At 49.8% G+C, this 22,255-nt stretch overlaps 1 protein-coding gene across 6 annotated transcripts in view; it reads left to right on the top strand.

Moving 5' to 3' along the window:
- Ptpmeg (protein tyrosine phosphatase Meg) overlaps positions 1 to 22,255 on the top strand; it is a 329,222-nt gene that overhangs the window by 145,926 nt on the left and 161,041 nt on the right. The window lies entirely within an intron of this gene.

The raw sequence follows: 22,255 nt of genomic DNA, 5'->3' as shown, positions 1-22,255 counted from the left end.
TTTATTAAGCCGTCAATCTTAAACGAATTATCAACAAAACTTGTGCAGTCGCAAAATTAGACATTAAAATAATAAACCGTATCTATCAAATATAGCGATTTCACTTTCACGTAGCTGACATTCAGTACAATAAGAAAAAAAAACAACCATGTCCGACTCAAACTGCATCACTCGATCGTTATAGCGGGAACGCCTTCTTTCACGTTGTACCTCGATCGAAGAAGTTAAATGAGAGAAACTACCCTCCGCGGTGGCTCAGTGGCTATGGCGTTGTGCTGCTGAGCCCGAGGACGCGGGTCGGATCCAGGCCGCGGTGGCTGGTTTTCTGATGCAGGAGAAAAGCAAAAGCGCCTCTGTGTCGAAATGTCGGTGCGCGTTAAGACCCCCAAGAGGTCAAAATTAATTCAGAGTCCTTCACTATGGCGCGCCTCATAGCCCAAGTGAAGATTCGGCGCGTTAAACTGCACAATTATTCAATATAAATAAGAACAACTAGCTCTAAACTAAATCATGGAACATATGTAACATTTAAACCGGTGTCTTGAGGGTTTCCGAAGTCGCAAGGGTTATTATTGTTTTTTTTTTTTTTTTTGGCTTATGTTCTGCTGAAAACTGCATGTATTGCGCTGGCTGTATTGCGCTGGTGCCACAAAAGGGTGGCCCGCTGCTCGGTCAACCTGCCCTTTGAGACAGCTTCGTCTGCCGGCCTTCGGCATCGTGTACTCTCTGTATGCGATGCAAATACATTTCATTGTTAATTGAATTCACATATTGCTCCATCAAAAAAAAAAAAAAAAAAAGATCTCTCAGCAGGTCCTCTACGATTGACATGATGGCTGAATAATTCAACTTCTCGCCGAGATAACGACCGTTTCTAAAAGGAGCGCTCAGTCGGCGAGATTGTTACACGAATAGTGATTTATAACCGAAGAACAATGGAAACACAGGAAAAACGCATACAATATCGTTTTTCTCTTACATTTCGAGCCGACCGCTCTCGCTTCGGTCTTGGCATCTGTCTCTCTCTCTCTCTCTCTCTCTCTCTCTCTCTATATATATATATATATATATATATATATATATATATATATATATATATATATATATATATATATATATATATATATATATATATATATATGGCCAGCGCTATTGCCGCCTTCCTCGGCCTCGTGGGGGTGGGCTGTAGGTAGGATGCATGTGACGGGGAGGGGAGGATTTCGATATTTTCGTGGTGGGATAGGGGTAGGTAGCGAGAGGGGGGGAGGGGGTCCTGGAACAGTAAGGTTGAGTTGGGGCACGAGGATCGAACCTGTGGGAGTTGTGGATAGGCGAGCAAGTTTGCTAATTCGGTGGGCTTCGAGGAGCTCGGGGATCGTGTTAAAAGTTTCAGTTGATAGGAGGCGGATTATAGAGGTGTCGGGTGGACGGAGAAGTGCTGCGCTGTAAGGTTTCCAATTTGTCGAGTTCCGCTTTTCTAAGGTACAAGTAAAGGAGTGAGTGCGTGAGGGGAGAGCTGTAGCAGGTAATATGTCACTTTTTCGGAGGGACCATGGCCGCGGGGGTTGGTCCGGCGGATAAGTCCTACAGTTTGTGTCACGTGTCGGTTGAGCGTTTGTATCGTGCAAGAGTTGCCTCGATTTTGCTGTAAGGTCAGTCCGACTATGGTGAACCAACTTGGCGTAGGTGTTATTGGTTGGTAATTGATGTAGATTTGTATGGGGGGAGGCCAAGGGGTGGGCCGGCGGCGTGGAGTGAGGAGGTGCGTGTGGGACTGAGTCAGGGGCGCATGATAGGGTGTGGTGTCCGTCGCAATTTGAAGGGTGAATTCAATGTAGGCAGCAGTGCCGTGAGTTACCCGGACTGTTATGTCGTTGGCGTATAGACTACCGTGGAGCGAGGGAATGTTGGCGAGTGCCGTAGCGACAGGGTTAAGAGCTAGCTATGCTAAACTGTGTGAGATAAGATTGAACCTTGGGGGGTGCCACTTTCGGGAAGGTGCAGGGTTGGGATTGTCTATTGCCGAGTTTAAGGGTGGCTGTCCGTTCAGACAAAAATGGTTCTGTCCTGATTAAATAACTTGAAAGTAGGTACAAATCTCTTCAATCTCGTTCAATCCTGAAGGGGGGGGGGGGGGGGGGGGGGGGAGCACAGACGGCGAGTTCGCGCTGCAGACGCCGAGTTGGCGGAGTTGGTTGCCGCGGGTTCTAGCGCGTACTAAGGCGGTCCACTTTTGGAGAGATGTGAAAAGCTGCGGACAAAACGATCCGGGCCTGCCAGTCATGGACAACTTTCAGCGGCAATTTCGGAAATCCATGTGAGGTGCACTCTGCTGATGATGAGGCTTAGTGGCTTCCCCTTTGTAACGGGGTGGCGTTGCACAGCGGCCTTAGTCGCAACGCTACTGTACAATCACCTCGCCGGAAAAATACAAACCAAATAAAATAAAAAAATATAAAAATAATGTCAAAATAAAAAGCAAATACTTTTATTACGAAATTTTTGTGCTAGCCTGACTTCTTTGTTCGCATGTATTCCCAGATTGTTCTCTGCTCTTTTCCTACCAACATTCTAACCTTCTTTTACTAACCTCTACTGCTGTCCAGTTCACTTTTCCGCTAACCTTAAGCCAAGGGCTTCCGGAAGCTGGATGGCTCCATCACTGAGGACTGGACGGATACTTTTGCACTCCGTTACAATATGTCGCAAGGTTTCTGGCTCATTTCCGCAGCCTGCGCATAGTTCTTCCTGTACCGGCTCGCGGATAAGCGTTTGCTTCTCCAGCCTTGCACCACTAGCGTAAGCTGCGGCATTTTTTTCCCGTTACGGATGCCGGACGCCGCTTTTTTTTTTTATGGCCAATTGAGCCATTGAAGCCTTTCGCCATAAAAGCTAATTGTTAGGAGCCTGTGAACTCTGCACTTGTTAGGCGCAGTGGGCGATTATAAAGCAAAGCTTTCTACCTCTACCAGACAACGGTTTCGTCGTTGCGTGCGCCACACGATACTCCCGATGCGGCTGGGGAGTGGGAGGGCGCTTTTCGCTTACGTTGCACAGTGTAGATGGCGCGGCGAATGGGCGCTATTACCCAGCGTTTCCCGCGCGCGGGAGCCTACTTACCCCGGCGGGCGCGTCGGCGGGAACCATTCCGTCGGCTTTGTCGTCTGCTTTAGCGGCGGTTGTTTTGGGCCTGTTTTGGCACAACCTTATGTCCCTTTCACGCTTCCTTCGCACGGCTTGATTAACTCGCTCGACAGCACCTCATGGGTAACCCGGACCCGATGGAATTAAGCGGTCGTACGGTAAAGATACGTTAAGGATTGGCCTGCTGGGCGGGAAAGCAAAATGTAGAGACCATAATACAGACATCTGGCCGCTATAGAAACACTCTTTTTGCGCACTGCTTGCCACGAATGGGACTCCGTCTTCTAAATTTTAAGAGGTTTTAAGAGGTATTACAAAAGGCGAAAGTAGCAACTGGTTCTGATAAATAGCGATTATAAAAGCTCCCTCAGCATTCTCGCAATTCTCAAACTTACTAAACCAACTACTAGTTTAAATCGGTATAAATGGAAATCACTAAGCTCGCATTCCGAATTGTTTCGGTGTCTGCGCTTGTGTCGCGCGGTGGTGTTGCCCCAAGCTAGCACATAAGGATGTCTAGATTCCGCTGTGTCATCCTTCGAAAGGCGCTCCTCTCCGTTTTCTTTCCGCCGACACACGGCCGGGCTACAGCGGGCGAGTCCGCCGCTCTAGCCCGGCCGTGGCCGACGCTGCTGCGTTCGGGACGCTGCTCCCGCGAATTCCAGGTAACGGCTGGCAGGATCTCTGGTTTCACTCTTTGTAGAGCCACGTGTGTGAATTCAAGTGACGTCGCATGGGCAATTGTTATGGGTGTCGTTTACAGCTTTGCTTTCCAACCACCTTCACAGCGTGGATTGGAGCCATTTTTTTTTCTTTTAGGTACTCAGTGGGCGTGACATTTGTGATGACGTAGATACGCTTTTCTGTTTTTATTTGTTTCTTCTGCGGCCGAAGAGTCCACGTAAATAAAAACATGTGCAGCAGTTCTGATAATTGTCATCTGACGTGTAAACATTCGTCGCTTGTTTTCATAAGGAATCTTTTTTGTCTTTGGACCAATAATCTGCATAAATGCTATTGTAATGATTAAAGAGCTAACTCCGGCATTATGCAATTTTGTGCGGATGAAGAGAGCGTTACACGGTTTGGTGCTTCTTCACTATTTTTTTATTCGTGCTTCAATTTGTTTTTCTTCGCGCCTTTTTTATTTGTCTTCGCCGTGTGCGCCCGATGCATTAGACGGGCAGATTTAGTTAATATTTCAACGATTGAATGTGTTAATTTCGGCGGTTATGCATTTTTGTGTAGATGCTGGCGTTGCACGGTTGGGGTTGTGGGGTACTCCGCACAGAATGCGTAAGGCAAAGAATGCTTACTCATTTTTTTTGCCGGAGAAACGAGAGGCAGGTGCAAAGATTCGAAATACTCCTGACCTTAGAGCAGTCCTTATTGTGACTTCTTGTGTCTGGTCCGCCGTTTATTGTTTCGTAAAATTCGTGCGAAACGGGTGCCGTTAACAGAAACACGCATTTCAGCACTGTCGGTGAGCTCGAAACGGCTCTGCCATCGATTAATTCGTTGTACAAGAAAATCGCACTATTCCGCTTTTTTTTTATAATATATATATAAGAGCGCGAAGGCGTGCAAGTGAGGTTTTCACGTGGACGAACGTTCATGCATAGGCTAGATGATCTGCGCACTTTGCGCCATCGCTCCGTATAGCACATTCACCGTTTTTTTTTTCTCCGCTTTACAGCTTCCCTGCACAACTTTCAATGCATTTTCTGATTCCCTCTGAATTTAGCCGGGAATATGCGAGAATTCACGATACCCTGATTTCGATTAAGTAGTGTTGATCCTTGCTCATGATGTCACAGAGCACCCGGTTATCGAAGCCTCATTGGTCTCCTGCAAAGAGCCCCCCCCCCCCCCCCCCCCCCCGCAAAAAAAAAAAAATGCAGCGGGTACTGCATCTCGTAATATAATCATAGTTGTGCAATGATATATGGTAGCGTGGTGAACCATCTCTTTTTAGTGACATCGGATTTCGGCCCTTTAGCTTCCCTGAAGTATTTGCATTGGTTTGAATACCTTTCTTCTGTAACCCCTGACCTTAAAGAGAACGCGTTGAATAATGCGAGCGATGCCAGTGCGGCGATATGCGAGGCTTGAAACGCCACAACCCGATGTAGGGGAAAGAAAAAAAAAAATCAGCCGGCGCACAAACTCGCCTGCATTCGAGGCGCGTATATTGTTCGCTGGAGGATCTTCTCGTGCCTTTGTGCCGCTTGCTGGCACACGCGTGGCCGTGCATTACTTTTTCCAATCCTCGTATAGTGCTGCTGACGTTCAACGTGCGGTCCCTAAACGGCATCTTGTAGACTGGGAAGAGTGCGTAAGCAGCGTGGAGAAAAATGGGGCCGGCATGCACGCGTGCAAAAATGTGTGCTCAGCTCTGGTCGGGACAGCCGCCCGTGGCACATTTGCTGAACGTTTCCGGGTGGTTACGGTGATGTATATATATATATTTTTTAAAGGGGGTCCGCGGAACAACTTGTCTTTTTTTTTTTTTAATAAAGTTATTCTCCTACTTTTCCAAACAAGGACTGGAACGTAATGGCGAAGTAGTCATTCTTTCAGGAGGTATCTGCGGAAAAGCAGGGCTTCGTTGTCCGCAACCCTCCCCCTCCCCCCCCCCTCCCCCCTTCCCCGGCCTTGATTGAAAGAGCGAAAGCAGATTTTGGGAGTGACCCGCGGCGGCCGCTTTTCTGATGGAGGCGAAAAGCAAAAACTCCCGTGTGTACGAGATTTCGGCGCACGTTAAAGATACCCAGGTGGTAAAAATTAATCCGGAGCCCTCCACAACGGCGCGCCTCATCGCCTGCGTCGCGTGGGCCCGTTCAACCATACCATCAATCAATAAATCAGGGCCTGACCACCTCCCTTCTCTGTAACAAAAAAAGGTGCTTTTCGTTTCCTCTGTCCAAAATAACGCAGCAGCGGTACGTTTAATTTGCCATACGTGTCGCATCGGATGTTATATCGCAGCTTGGATTTAATATTGACTACGCCATCGCTCGCGGTAAATGTAAAGTGCAGGCATGGAGGCAGTTACGCTGCTCCTGCCTTTTCATATCTCATACAGCCGCTGCTTGAAAGTCTTTTTGTTTTAAATTTTTTTATTATGCTTCCTGGAAAGAGCCGTGTTTTTTTTTTTTTTTTCTGACAACGCAAATAAATCGAGGATGGAGCAAACAAAGAGATAGCCCGAAGAAAATAGCCCGAAGGCTATGTAGGGCGGTGTCTGGACACTGTCTCCGGGCTGTTCGGGCGACTCAATCAATCAATCAAATCAATCAATCAATCAATCAAATCAGTGAATCGATCAATCAAATCAGCGAATCAATCAAATCAATGAATGAATCAATCAAATCAATCAATCAGATTTTGTGAGTGTGCATCGGAAGCCTGCCTGCAGCGTTGTGAGGAGCAGGAGTGAAAAGCCACTGCGCTTGTAATTCCAGTGGCGCTTGCGGCCGGTACGATGGCCTGTGCAACTGAATGAGCGATGTCCGGTGTGTGCGCGCGTGCGTGTGTTATTGCGAGGACGCAAGCCCGGGTGGTGTTGAAATAGGAGGAAAAAATTGGCCGCGTATCTGCTCCTTTCTTTGCAAATGCCGTCAAAAGACGATAGTCTTTATTGGCTTTTGCGAAGTAAATGCCTCCCTTCGCTTTCCCGCTCACCTCTCATGTTGTTCCTCTTGCGTCGCGCTCCTCCCAAGGTAAAGATGCCAAAGGTTTGCTTAAGTCATTTTAAATTTACCGCGTTCCACTGCTCCAAGCCGGGTGTCTCGATGCCAACGCTGCCGTACGGCGAAGACGCGCGTGAATCGAGGCGCCCTACTTCAACGTTTAAAGAACCGCGTTTCCCTACTCCACGTGCGTTGCAAGCAGAACGTGGTACCTACCTAGTGGAACCTTGCGTAACTGTAGCCGGTTGATTTCTTAAAATGGCGCCAGAAGCTATAGTGGCGCGGACGACAGCAGGCGACGGCGGAGTGGATTCTTTTTCTGCAGTTGATGAAGTATATAATTTCGCAAAAGTCAAGCATGTTTGATTTTTTTATAAAGGAACACTGCAAATATCATTTCTGTATTGATTTGTTGTCTCATATTTGCGTAATGCCTTGTTCTTCTTTCTTCTTCAACAATGTTGGCAAGTATGAACATTACATCGGACATAGACGGGTAGATTTAGCGGTGACTATATAAGACTATTGCGCAGGCATTGTTCTGCTTTTGCCGGGTGGCTGAATCGAGTCACAGACAGACAGACGGACGGACAGACAGACAGACATACAGACAGATCAAAATTTCTGGGTTTAAGTAGCCCAAGAAAGACTATCGTCTTTAAAACACCGTTGTGCGCACTTAAGTTAATTTAAAAATCTTCCAAAGGAGTGGATTATTCGGACGGGAGATGTTGTCCTTACAAAGTGTGTTTGAATGCCTCACGAAGTGTTTCAGAGGGGCAGTGCCTATTCTGTGGGTCAGACAACTGGGTAATAAATGCTCAGGTTTATTCTGTGCTCCGTAGCACAATATGGTTAAGCCTTGTTCATCTAAACGACCTAAAACATACCAATTCACACTTGTTTACATAAACAATGCGTAGAATTGACTTGACAGAACATGTTACAGCAGGAAATTAACTTTGGAAGAAAAACAGTTCAACTGCCGGGACTCGAATCCATGTCGTTAGAGTCAAAACCTCTGCGTCACGGAAGCCGACGACTGAGGCCCTTTTAACAATAGCTCAAAACAGAACATCGCCCTGTGGTTTGGTCCACAGAATAAAGCTGAACGTTGTTCTGTGGTCTGGTCCACAGAAAAGGCAGTGCGTTTCAGAATAGCTAAGCCAGTGAATGGCGGAAAGAAGGGCGAGAGGCGCATATAAAGAATCATGAGAGAAGCGGGGAGGGTATGAAGGTAGAGGGGGTGGAAAGGAGAAATGCAGAACAAAAGAAGAGGCCACGTGAAGGATGTCACCGGGCTGTGTTATTCCGGGTATTCTATTTGTGAGCGCCGTGTTCCATTATGCCACTGCTGCCGTGAATGGCAACGAATGCGCCGAACAACTGGAGCAGGGGCCGTTTCTTCTCCCGACAGGCGGTCGGCGCAAGGAGCAGAATTGCTTAGCGTGAATTTGTCATGAAAATATACAGCGTACGAAGGCATGGAACGCGAATGAGCGACATTACAAAAATCGGCCTTTCTTCTTGACTTAAATGCTTGAGCATTCCTAAGTGGACGTTACGAGGAAACGCGTCGTCTGTCCCTCTGTATGTAACGCTTCATTTGTCACACTTTTGCCGCATACGTATATTCTGTTAGCATAAGCAGGGGCGGATCCAGGTTTTTTCTGAGGGGGGGGGTGGAGTCAGCTTCTATCAGTGATGATGATGATGATGATGATGTTGTTGATGATGGTGGTGATGATAGTTAGGATGAGGAGGAGGATTGTAGCCTGTTTTATTCACCTAAATTTTTGATAACCATAAATGCAAGAAGTAGAAAAAAACATCAACTAGACTTTTTCTACAACCTGAGGGGTCATCCTATCGGGGGTATAAATTCCGAAATTAATGCTGTATTCGGGTGGTCGCTCTGATACTCAGGCGCGGAGTACACCGATGCGGACATTCGAGCAAGAGTCACTATTCCCTACCGAACGTGAAACCGATCTTGGAGCAGCACGCGACCGTGGCGCCGCGGCGCGGCCAGCACGGCTACTGCACGGCTGCGGTTTCAAGTTGTCGTCCTCGGCGTCTATTTCGGCCTGCAGAAGCAGGGGAGACGGTTCCCCTACACTCAATAGGCGTCTCTGTTTCGACATGATGCGGAGATGCCTTCAGTAACAGCAAAAACGTCGAAATGCTCCCACAACAAACCGCTGGCTAGGCCTCAGCGACCGCCAGTCGCGGCGGCCGGGGTCACGTGACCCGCTCGCCTCCAGATTTCGGCGGCGCTCGGAATCAGAGCAGTCGGAGGCGCTCGGAGTAGAGGACGACGATCTAAGACGACCAACCGAACACACGTCGAGCGCTCGATTTCGACCACCCGGACGCGGAGTCGCTTTCCGGAGTGCTACAGAGCGCTCTATAACGACCACCCAAATACAGCATAAGAGGGGGGTCAGGACATCCGGACCTCCCCTCTGGATCCGCCAGTAAATATAAGGCGCTGTAGGTCCTTCACACTTTCATGTCGCCAAGGGCTACCTAAGAAGGACAGCTCGATTTTTTATTGGATTTTGAAGAAGCAGGGAATGCTGAGGGTTGAGTACTCGAAGAAAAGGAAGACAAGGTTTGGCGCGGCATCGCGCAGCCTCTTTCCGGAAATAAGTATTATTTTGAAGTTCCCACGTATTTAACCGGTTTAGCCCTGGCCAATCCCCCCTTGTGGGTACGTGCCAAAATATTTGAAGACATCATCATAATCATCATCATCAGCTGTACTAGACGTTAGCGTTGGCTTAGTTTCTGCCCCGTGCACAGTGCAAATTGCATCTTCAACTGCGTCTGAGCCTCGTTACAATATCAGACTCCTTATACTGCCCCTGAAAAAATGTCTTCTGAGCTGTGCTTTTGTGTTTATCGGTGAAGCGGACTTTAAAGGTCCTTGTGTATAGCGCTTTATTGCGATACATGGAGTGTAGTGGTGATATTTAAAAAGAGGCCCTTCTACCGTCATACTTCGAAACCACACTCCTTATATTACACTTGTAAAAAGAATTTCGTAGCACTGCGTTTATGCATAGTACGGAAGCCGACTCTAACTCTAAATGCTCTAGGTGTGTAGCGCTCCGTAAGGATACTAGGGTCTGATGGAGGTTCTTAAAAGGCCGCCCGATTATCATACTTTGATATCAGACGTCTTATAGTGACCTTGTAAAAATTTTATCCTAGCAATGAATTTGTGTTTGTATAGTAGTGAAACCTACTCTAAAGGGGCGTCTGTATACAGCTCCTTAATAATTATGGATACGTCAAGTTTTATGGGAATATAAGGCCCTATTGCCTTCATATTCTCATATAAGATCTGAAATGTTGCCCCTGAAAAAAATTTCTTTCGAACAAAGCATTTTTGCGTAGTAGTAAAGCCGGCTGCAAAGGTGCTGAGTGTATAACGCTTCGTAGTGATAGTTGGGGTTGGTCTTCAGGATATATTTATTCGAAGTCCCACTTTGGTATCGAAACGCTTACACTTCCCAGCATTGCCTGTGTGTACAGTGGTGAAGCCGAATTTAAGGAGCCTGTGTGTACATCAGAGTGGCTTATTCCACTTTTTCTGCTTTCTGAGTTTCTGCTTTTTTTTTTTTTTTTTCATTCGCCGTGTATATTTTTATGACGCCCCTTTTTCTGTCCGACTTGGCTGCTGCTTGCCAGCCTGCTTAAACTATAGGCTCTGTGAACTCTCAACAGTGGCCTAATGTGTTAGCACGCTCGTGCCCGTGTTTACGATATTTCAGTGCACGCCGTTGGAGTACTTTTAGCGGTTTAAAGGGGCCCTGAAAGAGGTTTTGTCGATGCGTGGGTATTCACATTTTGGGATAAATGAGCGTTCTAGTAACCACTTCCTTTAAGAATTTTGTTAAAGGGATGAGTATTAGGGTAGTGCAGTTATTACAAAACAAAGCAGCGCATTTTTGTTCGCGGCGCGTTCTTCTCTCGTTTCGCCGTTCTCCTTGCCCTCCGCCAGGGCTCCGCTCGGATATTGCCCATGATGCCTTACTTCTCGGTGACGTATCGGCTTCTCGGTGGCGTCTCCAACAACATCCGGTGGCTCACGTCTGCTACTACGATAGTACCGCGTCGCAAGCGTTGCTTTGGGACGGGACCTTCTACGTTCCGTTTGTGCCGGGTTACTTATTTACTGTTCTACTTATGAATCCCGCACTCCGTTCGCGGCTGAAAAGCTGACAGAAGGAATGGGGCCGCACTTTTACGCCTGCGCTTCACACCACCCCTGAAAGATCGCGGCAGAAGAGAACAACCCTGTCAGTCACCGCGCGGACGCGGTGACGACGCGTTGGTGTATACGTATAATGGCAGTCTAAAATATATTGAGTGAATGACTAAAGAATCGCCTCAAAATTTGTTAGAGTGAGCACGTACATGCGTTTCGAACCGACGTCGTTTTATATATTGCTTCGCTGGCCGCTCCTTCGTGCCAATGTCGAGCTTGGTCTTGTTGTGGTGACGCCATTCATGCGCGTATGCACAGGCAGTTGTAGTATTCCATTCCGTTATTCTGATCAGTTCTAAACATTTATGACCGTTACAAAAAGCAGCCGAATTGCACGATACGGTGCAGGGCTTTTTTAGCGTGCGTCGTGCATTCGATCCCCCCCCCCCCTCTTTCCAGAAAATTTCTTAGACCCTGCGTTTATCAATTAGGCAAGTACAGCGTAACCAATATTACGAGAGGTCTCGGAAGAGTAGTGTGAGTTGCATATGGTTGCAAAAAACAATTAAACCACCCTCAGTCTTTCCCCTGATGGCCTAGAAGCGTTTTTCTCTGTATAAAGGCTGTTCGTTAACTTTTTTTTACGTGCTCAGTGCTGCCGTTCCATATGGCGGGTTTGGTTGCCGCCAAGGAGGTTTTATAAGACTTGCCGCCCGCGGCCTACATCTCCCCTCCTCCCCCAAGTCTTGTTTAAGTTGATGGAAGGAAACATACCGATTTTTTTTTTCTTCCTTTGAAAGTACTGTAGGCTAGAAAAAAAAAAAAAATCTAAGGCCCTGCCGGGATCTGAACCCGCAACGTAGACAATGTGCGCGTGATGCAGAACGGGTGCGTTTGTGAAAAAAATACCCTTTGTACTAGATGGACGCGCACACTTCGTGTCTCGCATCAATATTTCCTACTTGGTTGAAAGATTTGCTGGCTTGTAAACTGAACATTTCTTGAATAGCGCTTGCACAGTAGATGGTTCCCTGAGGCCCGCCACAATGTCTGATCACCAGCAGCTGCGCTGCTACGGGGCAAAGAAAGCGATCGCAAAGGTGTGCCCGGCTGCGACTGCGATTGCGCGCTGCGGGAATAGTGCCTGCCCCACTTTTTTTACGCTCCACGTTAAAAAACATCGGCCAACATTGATTTCTTATTACCTAAATGACGCTCCGTAAGAGGATCGACAGTTGGGCGAGTTCGCACTGGTTATGCATCGTGAACTCCAGCGTAATATACAAAGACAGGGAGTAGAGAAGACGACAGGACGACGCTGTAAAACAGCGTCGACAGGACAACAGCGTCGTCCTGTCGTCTCCTCTACTCCGCTTGACGCTCCGTAGCTTTTCTTCTACACCTAACTGACGTTATATTTTCTACAAGCGCGCCGGTCGCCGAAGCGCACGGCAGAAGCGCCGTAAGCCAAAATACGGGTCGCATTAATGCAATCAATAACTCAACACTCTGTGTTGAGTTGTATGGGCTTTATGGACATTACTAAGTTTATTACACTCCAGAAACTAACACCCAACGTAATGGCTGCGCTTGTTCATTTGGCGTGCTCAAAAAACACTTACAGGACCCGGCCCTTTAGTTAATATTTAGCTCGTGGTCTCTTAGTACGTAGCGGCGTGGATGGCGCGGTAAACATGAATGCGAACAATTTAGCCAGACAGCGTTTAACAGATGGCGCGACCGTTGTCACTCAGTTTTGATGAAAAGGTACTAAAGGGTTGTCTTTTTTTTTTTCAATTCCCTCTCTCTTTTACAGCGGATAAAATAACGCCACTATTGAAGCAGGGTAGCCGACAAATATTTTCAAGTTATCGCCCCTGCCAAGCTTCGTTTCCTACGTTCACTGGGATATAGATATTGTCACGAAGCCAAGGACGACGCAGTTGTCTTGCAGGAGAAACAAGTTTATTGGAGCGAACTTGTGCTCCCCTAACAACTCAAAAGAATACAGAGGCGGCGAAGCGGCGGTCAACAAAGTGACTTGCGTCAGCGAGCGTCGCAGAATCGAATGCCCCGGCGTCCGCACTGCAGGCTTTTTATCTTTTGGCGCGCGTGGTTCTCGAAACGTCGATTCGCATCGAGAACATAGTAGACCCAAGAAGATTATTCTGGGCTGTTCACGTTAGATCGGAATGCTCTCCCTATCACAACAGATAACACATGCGGCACAGAAAGAAAGAATTGAACACGCGCTTTCCTTGGCGCAGAGATAACACAGACCGGCACAGCCGGGCGGTAAAAGCAAAACACAAATAAACAAACCCAATGTATGGTTCGCGGCATTACCCCCCCTCTAAGAGTGCATCGACCCGATGCTAACATAAGCGACAGTCCGAACAAATGAAAATAAAAGTTCGTCATCGTTCGTAGAAAGGTTTTAAGCGAACCACGTGGACGACTTCAGGCCGCGTGCGTCGTCGTGATGTGCCGGAGTCACCATCGGGGATCACTTCGTAGGTAAGTTGGCCAACACGTCGTTGAATCTGGTAGGGTCCGAAATACCGTCGCAGGAGCTTCTCACTGAGTCCGCGTCGTCGGATGGGAGTCCAAACCCACACACGATCCCCTGGTTGGTACTCGGAGTCTCGGCGTCGGAGGTTGTAGCGGCCCGCATCCACCAGCTGCTGGCCCGTTATACGAACTCGAGCGAGCTGGCGGGCCTCCTCCGCACGTTGAAGATATCCGTGGACGTCGGCGTTGAGGTCGTCATCTTCTACGTGCGGAAGCATGGCGTCGAGCATCGTAGTCGGCCTTCTACCGTAGACAAGCTCGAACGGCGTGAGCTGCGTCGTCTCCTGGATAGCCGTGTTGTACGCAAACGTGACATACGGGAGAACTTCGTCCCAAGTCTTATGTTCAACGTCAACGTACATTGACAGCATATCTGCGATTGTCTTGTTCAGACGTTCTGTTAGTCCGTTCGTTTGGGGGTGGTACGCGGTCGCTCTTCGGTGATCCGTGTTGCTGTAGCGTAATACTCCTTGCATCAGCTCTGCAGTAAATGCCGTTCCGCGGTCTGTGATTAGAACTTCCGGGGCTCCATGTCGTAGCACAACTTGGCTTATAAAGAACTTCGCCACTTCTTGTGCAGTCCCCCTCGGAAGAGCGGCGGTCTCTGCGTAGCGCGTCATGTAATCTGTCGCTACGACAATCCACTTGTTCTGTGATCGTGACGTAGGGAACGGGCCTAAAAGGTCCATTCCAATCTGTTGAAATGGTCTCGATGGGACGGCGATCGGTTGCAGAAGTCCGGCGGGTCTTGTCGGCGGCGTTTTTCGTCGCTGGCAGTCACGGCAGCTCCGGACGTAGTGGGTGACGTCAGAGGTAAGGCCGGGCCAGTAGTACCTCGCCTTGATTTTTCCAATAGTGCGGGCTGTGCCCAGATGTCCGGAAGACGGGTCGTCGTGGCACGCTTCCAAAATTTCGTCACGAAGGTCCGCGGGGATGACGAGGAGGTAATTCGCTCTTGTTCCGGGGCAGAAATTCTTCTTCACAAGGACGGAGTTTCTCAGGCTGAATGCTGGTAAGCTGCGTTTGAAGGTCCTAGGAACGGCAACGTTGCATCCCTCGAGGTACTCGATTATGACGCGTAAGTCGGGGTCGGCACGCTGCTGGGCGGCTAGGTCGCTCTCCGTCACGATCCCGAAGAACGCGCTGTCTTCATCAGAGTCTTGTGGTGGGTCGACGGGGGCGCGGGACAGGCAGTCGGCGTCGGAGTGTTTCCTGCCGGATTTATAAACGACGGTAACGTCGAACTCCTGCAGGCGCAAGCTCCACCGCCCAAGACGGCCAGAGGGGTCCTTCAAATTGGCGAGCCAACACAGCGCATGGTGGTCTGTTACAACCTTGAATGGCCTTCCATACACGTATGGGCGAAATTTTGAAATCGCCCATATAATAGCCAGGCACTCTTTCTCAGAGGCAGAATAGTTTTTCTCCTCCTTCGACAGACCACGGCTGGCATAGGCGATTACCCTTTCGCAGCCGCTTTGCTTTTGGACAAGGACGGCACCCAAGCCGATATCACTGGCGTCCGTGTGCATTTCCGTTTCGGCTTTTTCGTCGAAATGAGCGAGCACGGGCGGGCTTTGCAGGCGTATTTGCAGCTCGCAGAATGCTTTTTCTTGGTCGTTTTCCCAGCTGAAAGGGGTGCTATCTTTCGTCAAGCGCGTGAGTGGCTCTGCAATGCGTGCGAAGTTTGCCACGAAGCGCCGGTAGTATGCGCACAGCCCGAGAAATCTTCGCACGCCCTTCTTGTCTTTCGGCCTTGGGAAGTTCGCAATCGCTGAAGTTTTTGCCGGGTCAGGTAGGACTCCCGCGGCGTTGACGACGTGGCCCAAGAACTTGAGTTCCCCGTATGCGAAACGGCACTTTTCAGGCTTTAGCGTCAACCCCGACGTGCGAATGGCCTCGAGTACAGATTCCAACCTTGCAAGGTGTTCGTCGAAAGTCCGGGCGAATACCACTACGTCGTCGAGGTATACGAGGCAGGTGTGCCACTTAAGGCCAGCTAGCACAGTGTCCATGACTCTTTGAAACGTCGCTGGTGCTGTGCACAGCCCAAACGGCATCACCTTGAACTCGTATAGGCCGTCTGGGGTTATAAATGCAGTCTTCTCTCGGTCTCTCTCGTCCACTTCGATTTGCCAGTAGCCGGTCTTCAGGTCCATCGATGAGAAGTACTTCGCGTGGCAGAGGTGGTCGAGGGCGTCGTCGATTCGGGGAAGGGGGTACACGTCCTTTTTCGTGATTTTGTTCAGTCGCCGGTAGTCAACGCAAAACCTTAATGTGCCGTCTTTTTTCTTTACGAGTACGACGGGCGCAGCCCAGGGGCTTTTCGATGGCTGTATAATGTCATCGCTCAGCATGTCGTCGACTTGAGTCCGGATGGCTTCCCGTTCGTGTGAAGAGACGCGGTACGGTGACTGTCTGGTAGGTCGGGCTCCATCTTCGGTTATTATTCGGTGCTTCGCTAGAGGGGTCTGACGTAGTTTTGCGCTCGACGAAAAACATTCGCTGTAGCGACGCAGCAAAGCCAATAATTTTTTCCGTTGTTCTTGCGGTAGCGCCGGATTCACGTCGAATGGCTGCGGGAGCTTGAAGGTTTCTACGGGTGTGCGTTCAAAGTCGGCGACTGCGATCACATCACTTGCTTCTTGCGTTTTTTCGAGGAACGCAATTGCAGCTCCCTTGTTTAAATGCTGGTACTCTTCGGTGAAATTAGTGACCAAAACGTGAGATTGGCGTTGCTTAAAGTGCGCAATGCCTCTTGCGACGGAGACGCCGCGGTCGAGAAGCAACCTTCGATCACTCTCTACGATAGCGTCGATGTCAGAAGCAGCATCCTCACAGTAGACGGCGATCATCAAGCTTGCGCGGGGTGGCAGGGTGATGTGATCGTCGGCGATCCTGACAGCAGCACGGTGATCGGGGTTCGGTTGCGGCGTCGTGGAGTGATCGGAGGAAAATGTTATCGACTTGGTCTGCAGATCAATTATTGCGCCGTTGTCCGTCAAAAAGTCAATTCCGAGAATCACGTCGCGGGAGCAGTTAGGCAGAACGACGAACGCCGCAGGGTACGTTGTGCCGTCTATGGTGACGCGCGATGTGCACATTCCACTTGGCGTCACGAGGTGGCCTCCTGCTGTGCGTATGTGCGGTCCGTCCCATCTGGTCATAACTTTCTTCAGTTTAGACGCAAATGGTCCGCTCATTACCGAATAGTCGGCTCCCGTGTCTACGAGGGCGACTACGTCAAAGCCGTCGATGGACACCTTGACGTCGGATGCCGCCTTCCTCGAGTTCCGGGTGCGTCGGGGCGTCGCATCTCGGCTTGTGCGTGTTGACGGTCGGGCACTGTGCGTCGTCGTTGTCATCGTCTTCTCAGCGGACGTCTCGTCGTGTACGGGAGTCTCGTCAGGTCTGGGTCGGGTCGTCGGGATGAGGGCATGTTGTGAGTCACTGTCTTCCGCGAGTCGTTGCGTCGTTGGAGGGTTTTCATTTTTCCGCGATCGTGCAACTTTACCTCCAGAAGTTGCTGCTTTTAGTTTCCCCCGCGTGGGCTGGGGGACCTTCCACGTGAGAACTCAGCATTGCTACGGCGGTTCGGCGACTGGTATGGGTAGGGTGACGGCGAACGGTTGAAACGGGCTGGTCGACGGCTGGTGTTGGACAGGTACTCTTCGATCTCCGATGGGTGCTGGCCAGTTCGGGGGCGGGGTGCGTCGACGGAGAACCCTCGCAAACCGAGCCTCCTGTAGGGGCAGCGACGGTAGACGTGGTCGGCCTCTCCGCAGTGGTAGCACAGCGGACGATTGTCGGACGTTCGCCACACGTCGGTCTTCCTTGGGGCAGGGGGTTGCGCCGCAGGTGGTCGGGCTGGCGAGAGGGGACGACGGTACGGAGCCTCGTGACGATAGGGTGCAGGTGGGCGAGGGCGATGTACAGCAGCCGCGTAGGTCATGGCTTGCGGCTCGCGAGGTGCTACTGGCGTCGTTGAAGTTCCCAGCGCTTGCTGCACTTCTTCTCTAATGACGTCGGTAAGAGAAGCGACTTGTGGTTGCGGCGTCGTCGGGAGCAGTTTCCGCAGCTCCTCCCTCACTATTTCGCGGATAGCCTCGCGTAGGCTATCAGCCGGAACCCGCATGTTGTCGATGTACTTCGCACTGGCCGCGCCAACAAAGTTCCGGTCATACTGCTTAGCACGCATTTCGAGAGCCTTCTCAATCGTGCTGGCTTCGGTCACGAATTCAGCGATGGTTTTGGGCGGGTTGCGGACAAGTCCAGCAAACAGCTCCTCCTTCACACCGCGCATCAAGAAGCGTAACTTCTTTTCTTCCGTCATTTCGGGGTCCGCGCGGCGAAATAATTGCTTCATCTCCTCAACGAAGATCACGACCCCTTCGTTGGGGTGTTGTGTCCGAGTTTCAAGCAAAAGCGCAGCTCGCTCTTTTCTCACAACGGTAGTGAATGTCTTCAGGAACTCCCTTTTGAAGTGAGTCCAGTCGGTCAAAGAACTCTCATGGTTCTCGAACCAAGTTCGAGCAGCATCTTCTAAGTAAAAGAAGACATGCCGGAAAGTTTCTTCGTCGTCCCACCTGTTGAAGATGCGGATGCGCTCCAGCTTCTCCAACCATTCTTCGGGGTCTTCAGCGGGGGCTCCCCGGAACGATGGCGGTTCCCGGGGCTGCTGCAGGATGATTGGCGATGTTGTTTCTTGCACCATGGGGTTGGTTGCAGCGTTCTTTTTCTTGGGCCCTTCTGGCATCAAACCGAACTCGGGTGGTAAATCTTGCAGGCGGGGGCTGGCTCTTGTTGGACTGGCTTGGCGGCTTCTCGAGGTTGTAGTGGGCATGAAGGGTGCGTACCCAGCACCTCCACCAGATGTCACGAAGCCAAGGACGACGCAGTTGTCTTGCAGGAGAAACAAGTTTATTGGAGCGAACTTGTGCTCCCCTAACAACTCAAAAGAATACAGAGGCGGCGAAGCGGCGGTCAACAAAGTGACTTGCGTCAGCGAGCGTCGCAGAATCGAATGCCCCGGCGTCCGCACTGCAGGCTTTTTATCTTTTGGCGCGCGTGGTTCTCGAAACGTCGATTCGCATCGAGAACATAGTAGACCCAAGAAGATTATTCTGGGCTGTTCACGTTAGATCGGAATGCTCTCCCTATCACAACAGATAACACATGCGGCACAGAAAGAAAGAATTGAACACGCGCTTTCCTTGGCGCAGAGATAACACAGACCGGCACAGCCGGGCGGTAAAAGCAAAACACAAATAAACAAACCCAATGTATGGTTCGCGGCAATATAGTCTGCGGCGCGCAATGTATCGGCTTCGTCGCATTACACGTCGGAAATATAGTGAAAAAAAAAAAAAAGACACATCAAACAACGCCTTACCCACTTATGACGTCAACACCCTTCCCCTTCCCCGCCTGGGAAAATAGGCGGTCAAGACTCGGATACAGTGGTTGGCACAGCAAGGAAGGGCCTTCTCGGAACCGGGCTATTATTAAAAGATAGCGAATTGTTGGGCATGGAGCGCACCTGCACTTGCGGAGTGACTCACCTCTGGTTCGGCGTTATTGTATCACCTTACAACGCCTGCGCGCGCGGAAGGGCGAGGAGGAAGGGCGAGAAGGCGCGGACATGGCGAAGGCAGGAGCGCGGAACTAATCCCCCTACCGTGACGAATGCCCAAGTGCCCAGACGGGTCCCGGTAAACATGCTATAGCTACGTATGTGACGGAACGGATGGACTGCTAAAACTCTCTATTGAGGCTTCTCGCCTGAAAGAACGCAAGCGTATGCGCTGTCTAAAGTTGGACGACAAAGCGAGGCAGAATGTCGGGTGAAAATGTTGCGACCCGGCGATGTTGCGACTGAAGCCCAATAAGGTTTGGCTTGACCAGCACGAAGCATTTGAAGTGGAACATTGCGTTTTATGTTTTGATGTAGCGCCAAAACGTAGCGCCTTACTTGTATAACTTGGCGAAAAAATTCCCGCAAGTCCCAGTAACCTTAAATTCCTGTAACCGCCCACAAGTCCTCGTAAATTATCATCGACTGTGACGGCTTCAAGAATGCAGAGTCTATAGAGTGCGGTATTTTTACCTGTCGTGTTTGAAATTCATCCTTGACCGTCGTCTACTATTGTTTTTGGGGGTGTGCGAATACGCAGCGAACACGTATTTTTATAAAGTAGTTGCTAATCGAAGCAAACATTTAGCGATTTCCTATAATAAAGCTAAAATTTACAGCTTCTCAAGCACGCCTCAGCAACTACGCTGTAGTAAATTCAAGAGGCTCATGTAAGAGGGTTCGCGAAATTATCCGACGGCTTTTCTTAAAAAAAAAAAAAAAAAACAAGGCTATCTTGCTGGCTGCTTTCCGCTTTATTGGGAGTATTGTATTTTACACGGGGCAACTTTCATCTACTGGGGTGACTCCCACAAGGGCTTCAGACTATTTTATGCAGTCGAGCTAGGTGTAACAATACATTCTGACAAGCTGTGCGACTGGCGCTATTCCCTTATAACAAAGAAATGAACTTTTATGCAAGCTCTAAGGAGATAAAAGAAGCTTCGTGTAAGGGTCAACGCAAGGCATAACAATTCGCCTCGTTGATAAACCCCCTCAGACATGCCCTCATCGCATGATAGCATTTCCCCCGTTACGCAATCCTCTACTGGCGGGTCCTTTAGTTCCCTGTACCTGTACTAACGTAGCGTGAAGTTTACATTCAAGACACACTTGCGCCGCACGCACGAGAATCTTGATTATGAAGTAAAGTTTGCTGGTTCGTCGGTGATGTGGTGTTGTCGCCGTGGAGTCGTGTCAGGACCCGCCTATTTACACGTATGCTCATATCTTTACTGCAGACGATGAAGAGCGCTACAATGACAACGGTTAAAAATTAAAATGCGCCGCGCGCACGAGGAGGGTATCCGCACGAACCCTGGTAGAGGGGCCCGGATGCCAAAAAGGTGCCGAACCGCCGCACGGTTGGCGAGGAATGCGCGAGGCCCTGGCGTCCAGAAACAACGCCACCTAGAGAATGTGGCGTCGCCAGAAACCATGGAGGAAAGAAAAATTTTTCTTTCTCCATGCTAGAAACCGCCACGGGAGCAAGTCACGATGCGACAACTCTGGACCGCAGCTCTGGACAAACTCGTCGAAGCTAGCGGATTCCGTCGCCGGCCTGCCTGCTTCAACCGCTCCTCGCCAAAAAGCAGTGCCCGAACTATTTAAGGGCCTTGACCTCCCTTCCCCCCCCCACTCGTCCTACTGACGGTCAGGAGGAAAGAATGGCATCCCCCCGATGCATGCTCAGGGAACAATACCTAGCGCCGCCGGCGTCGATTCCTTTCACTCCCGTTGACGGAAGGGAACGAAATACAATACCCATAGTGAGAGGGGAGACAGCCCCGTGGAGGCCCATCGGCGCTGCCATCGCTACATACGGGTTCCGAGAAGTGCATTGCAAGCCTAATATAAACGTATAAGGAGAGTTGAGACGAAAGCTGGCGCAAGCGCGGGCTACGCCTGTGCGCTGTCTCAACGCCATTGGGCTAACAAAATTCTCATGGTTTCTGGGAGTACGAAGTTGGACAAGATTACCGCATCATTCCGATGAATATTGCAGGTTAAAAAAAAAAAAAGAATCGCCTTTTCGCATCGTTCGATGAAAATACAGAGGATAATTTCAGCACCAGCGGGGCTTCCTTATCTAGAGGGTGTGACCGGAGTGGCTTGAGCGCAATCACGTCATCGGGATGTGGAAAGAGAAGCGCGAGGGCAGAGTTGGCTAGGGTGCCACCATGGAGGAAGAAAAATGTTGGTGCCACCTTTCCTCAGAAAAAACAAGAGAAAACGGCCCTTCGCGGGGCGGGGGGCGTGGTATATAGAATGTTTAATTTGGGTTTAAAAAAGACGCCATGTTTTTTACATGCGGCGCCATTTATTGTCGCGTTTTCTTAAAGAAAAATCAACATAACGTTTGTACTAAAAGTGATTGAGAGCTTGGTTAGTGCTTCGCTTGGTTATTTTGTTCCTCCCCTAGGCCCCCCTTCATCTCATCTTAGGCAGCGCGCTCGCCCGTGTATTTTCTCTGCTCGCGTGTCTTTACGCAGCTTGTCGACACATATTTATCGTCTTAGTTGTTGAATGGACGCTTATAAAACGCCAAGACGAACATAATCATTGCACGAGAACCAAAAAACCGGCCATTGACGGCCGGTTTTAAGTATGGGCCGGCAAACGGCCCGCTGTTTAAAAAACTGGTCGGGCCGATCCGAAATCGGGCAGGTGGCAGCCCTAAAGTTGGCTCAATGTGAAGGTCATGAGAGTCACTACCCGAAAGCACTTTTAAAACAGCAGAGCTGTTGTAAAAGCCGTTAATTTCGATGAGGCAGGAAAAATTACCAAAAAGAATGCTCGTAAGCGCGTGTCTCGCGGCGACCGCCGAGCGTTCCTGGCACGCGCAGTGACTTTAGCAAGAAAATAAAAGAAAAACTGAAAAAAAAAAAGCATACTAGGAGCGAGGAAATGCCGAGCGCTCGTGACCGCGGGCTTCGCGGCAACCGCAGAGTCCCCCGCTCGGGCAATTGCTTTAGCAAAATAATAAATAAATAAATAAAT

Source organism: Haemaphysalis longicornis, unplaced genomic scaffold (assembly GCF_048455015.1).
Source record: "Haemaphysalis longicornis isolate Haplotype H1 unplaced genomic scaffold, Haemaphysalis longicornis Haplotype H1 scaffold_2, whole genome shotgun sequence".
NCBI classification, from domain to species: domain Eukaryota; kingdom Metazoa; phylum Arthropoda; class Arachnida; order Ixodida; family Ixodidae; genus Haemaphysalis; species Haemaphysalis longicornis.
Note: the sequence above shows the minus strand (reverse complement) of the source record. Positions and strands in the feature narration are given on the sequence as shown.